General features: G+C 36.0%; 1 non-coding gene across 1 annotated transcript; it reads left to right on the forward strand.

Moving 5' to 3' along the window:
• The first annotated feature begins 3,304 nt into the window (after positions 1-3,304).
• Positions 3,305-3,411, forward strand: LOC139873755 (small nucleolar RNA R71). The gene has a single exon (XR_011767478.1). It is a non-coding gene; the product is annotated as a small nucleolar RNA R71 (small nucleolar RNA).
• Positions 3,412-4,275: the final 864 nt, after the last annotated feature.

The following is a 4,275-nucleotide window of genomic DNA, read 5'->3' on the forward strand; positions in this document are numbered from 1 at the left end:
GCATCTTGTTTCGAAAATAGGTATCTAAGAGCAGAATGGTCGGTATAGACCACCGTTTTAGCTAGAATGAGATATGAACGAAATTTGTCAAAAGCAAAGACAATAGCAAGGAGTTCTTTTTCAGTAGTTGTGTAATTTATTTGTGCTCCTTGTAAAGTCTTACTAGGATAATATATAGGTTGAAATTGTTTTTCAATCCTTTGTCCTAAAATGGCTCCCATTGCAAAATCACTTGCATCGCACATTAGTTCAAATGGTAGATTCCAATTTGGTGTTATCATGATCGACGCATTAGTGAGTTTCTCTTTAAGAATATTAAAAGATTTGATGCATTCATCTGAAAAGATGAATGGAGCATCCTTTTCTAGGAGTTTATTCATAGGAATGGCAATTTTAGAAAAATCTTTAATGAAACGTCGGTAAAAACCAGCATGTCCTAGAAAACTCCTAACTCCTCTAACATTGGTGGGATGTGGAAGTTTAGCAATTACATATACTTTAGCTCTATCCACTTCAATTCCTTCTTTTAAAATTTTATGTCCAAGAACGATGCCTTCTTTAACCATGAAATGGCATTTCTCCCAATTAAGTACTAGATTTGATTGTTCACATCTAATAAGCATTCGTTCAAGATTAGCTAGACATGATTCAAATGTATCACCGAAGACTGAAAAGTCATCCATGAAAACTTCCATGCATTCTTCTATCATGTCGTGAAAAATCGCCATCATGCACCTTTGAAAGGTTGCAGGGGCGTTGCAAAGTCCAAATGGCATGCGTTTGTAAGCAAACGTACCATAAGGGCACGTGAAAGTGGTTTTCTCTTGATCTTCGGGTGCTATTGGAATTTGAAAATATCCGGAAAATCCATCAAGAAAACAATAATAACTATTTCCGGCTAATCTTTCCAACATTTGATCAATGAAAGGTAAGGGAAAGTGATCTTTTCTGGTGACGTCATTTAATTTTCTATAATCAATACATACACGCCATCCTGTTACAGTCCTAGTAGGAATAAGCTCATTTTTTTCATTTGTGATGACACGTCATGCCACCCTTCTTAGGCACGCATTGAACTGGGCTTACCCATGGACTATCAGAAATTGGATAAATTAAACCTGCATCTAGCAGTTTAATAATTTCTTTCTTAACTACATCTTGCATATTAGGATTTAGTCTTCGTTGGCGTTGCACATACGTTTTATGACCTTCTTCCATAAGGATTTTATGTGTGCAATACGAAGGACTTATTCCTTTAATATCATGAATCTTCCATGCAATGGCTGGTTTATGAGCTTTCAACACAGAAATGAGTTGAGATTTTTCATTTTCAGTAAGAGAAGACGATATTATTACAGGTAATTCAGATTCACCATGTAAATAAGCGTATTTCAAATGGTTTGGAAGTGGCTTTAACTCTAATTTCGGAGGTTCTTCTATCGATGATTTATATCGATATCTGTCTTCTTCTTTTAGCATTTGAATTTCTTCTGTTGTTGGTTCATATCCATTAGCCATTAGTGTAGCTAACATTTCAGCTTCATCAATTGGTTCAGTTCCTTCTCCTAAAGAACATTCTTCTGTTCCTTGTAATTCTGGAAATTCTTCTAACAATTCTGCATGTGAATCTATAGTTTGAATATAATATCATGTATCATCTGCAGATTGTGGTTGTTGCATTGCTCTATCAACTGAAAAGGTAACACTCTCGTCCTCTATACTTAGGGTCAATTTCTTACCGAACACGTTTATCATTGCTTTAGCCGTGTTTAAGAATGGTCTTCCTAATATGAGAGGAACTTGAGAATCTTCTTCCATGTCCAGAACAACAAAATCTACTGGAAATACTAAAGTACCAACTTTAACTAGCATGTTCTCCATTATCCCTCTAGGATATTTTATTGATCGATCGGCTAGCTGTATGCTTATTCTTGTTGGTTTCAATTCTCCAAGGTCTAATTTAGCGTATAGTGAATACGGCATTAAATTTATACTAGCACCTAAGTCTGCCAATGCTTCTATTGAACTAAAACTACCCAGAAAACATGGAATTGTGAAACTTCCTGGATCAGATAATTTTTCTGGTGTCTTATTCAACAGCACTGCTGAACAATTAGCATTCATAGTAACGGCCGAGAGTTCTTCCATTTTCTTTCTATTTGTGATTAGATCTTTCAAGAATTTAGCATATCTAGACATTCCTGAAATCACATCAATGAAAGGAAGATTTACATTTATCTGTTTAAACATATCCAAGAATTTGGATTGCTCGGCTTCAAGTTTCTCTTTTTTCATTTTACTCGGGTAAGGAAGTGGTGGTTGGTATGGTTTAACATAAGGTTTATCCTTAGCTGTGTTATCTTCATTAACCTTTTCAACTACCGGTTCTTTTTCCTTATCTTGATCAGGTTGTGGTTCTTGTGGAATAGGAATAGCTTCTTCAGAATTTACAGGTATTTCAGGTGGTTTAAGTGTTGTACCACTTCTTGTGGTAATGGCTTTAGCTGTTTCATTCCGGGGGTTAGCATTTGTATCACTAGGTAAACTTCCCGGTTTTCTTTCACCTATTAACCTTGCTAGGTTACTTACTTCTTGTTCCAAATTTTGAATAGAAGCTTGTTGATTTCTAAATGCTTGAGCATTTTGTTCATTCGTTTGTTTTTGAGATGTGAAAAACTGCGTTTGAGTTTCAACTAGCTTTGTCATCATATCTTCTAAATTCGGCTTTTTATCATCGGTTTGTGGTGGTTTGTTTTGAAAATTAGGTCTTTGCTGGTTGTAAGTATTGTTGGATACTTGTTGATTACTAGGACCTTGTTGGTTGTTGTATCGAATATTTCGGTTATAATTCTGGTTTTGATTGTAAATAGGTCTTGGCGGTTGATAATTATTCTGATAATTATTTCCAGGCCTTTGGTTTAGATATGAAACATTCTCTCTTTGTTCCATTGTTAATTCAATACTGAGACAATTTTTTGTCAAATATGGTCCTCCACACTGCTCACAACTAATTCGTATTGAGTGGATATCTTTAGTCATCTTTTCCATTCGTCTCTCGACAGCATCTATCTTTGCGAAAATGGAATCTAAGTCATGGCTAGAATCGGCTCTAGCTGCTTTAGATGATCTAACGATATCTTTTTCTTGGTGCCACTCATGTGAGTGGGAAGCAGTGTTATCAATAATTTTATAAGCATCAGTTTCGGTTTTCTTCATAATGAAACCACCAGTTGCTATATCGATGTCTTTCCTTGTAGTGATGTCGCATCCTTGGTAGAATATTTGTACTATTTGACAGGTGTCTAAACTATGTTGCGGACATCCTCTTAATAATTTTCCAAATCTTGTCCATGCCTCATATAGAGTTTCATTCGGTTTCTGTGTGAACGTAACAATTTCTCCTTGAAGTCTTACGGCTTTAGATGCCGGAAAGAATTGTTTAAGAAATTTTTCAACTAAAACGTCCCATGTATCAATCGCCCCTTCAGGTAACGATTCCAACCAATCTTTGGCTTCTCCCTTTAAAGTCCAGGGAAATAACATGAGATATATCTTTTCATCCTCCACTTCTCTTATTTTAAATAGTGTGCAGATCCTATTAAAGGTACGAAGATGTTCGTTTGGATCTTCCTTCGGCGCACCACTAAATTGGCATTGATTAGTCACCATATGTAGAATTTGTCCTTTGATTTCATAATCTTGCGCATTAATGTCTGGATGAGTAATTGCGTGACCTTGGCCAGTGCGTTTAGCTCTCATTCGGTCTTCCATACTTAAAGGTTCCGTTACTTCCATAATTGAATTTGTTGAATCTGAATCACTAGAGGATTCTGATTTAATGGTTCGTTCCTCAACAATCTCTGTTTGAATGATTGGTAGTTCCGGAGGAAAAATTAATGCTTCAGGATCTACGAATCGTCCCTGATTAATCTCCGGATTCTCAATTGTGAGGTCGGGTTCAAAAAATGGATTATCGGAAATTTGAATTGGAGTACTTGGTTGACTGGATGACGATTCTAAAGAAAAATCAACGGCGACAATATTTGCTAAATGTCTTGATCTAGTTACAGGTGGTGAACTTACAAAAGGTGGTGAACGTCTTGCTCGGTGCATTCACTGAATATCCTATTAGTTTTTAAAAGGAAAGAAAAATTATATAAGTTATCCAATTAATAGACTTTTCTGATTTTGCCCACGTTTCGAATAGCCAAAAGATGCAGCAGAGGGGCAAGATTCGTTTGGTCTCAATATAATTGAGGACTGTTTGGCTCCAAT

This window comes from Rutidosis leptorrhynchoides, chromosome 10 (assembly GCF_046630445.1).
Source record: "Rutidosis leptorrhynchoides isolate AG116_Rl617_1_P2 chromosome 10, CSIRO_AGI_Rlap_v1, whole genome shotgun sequence".
NCBI classification, from domain to species: Eukaryota; Viridiplantae; Streptophyta; class Magnoliopsida; order Asterales; family Asteraceae; genus Rutidosis; species Rutidosis leptorrhynchoides.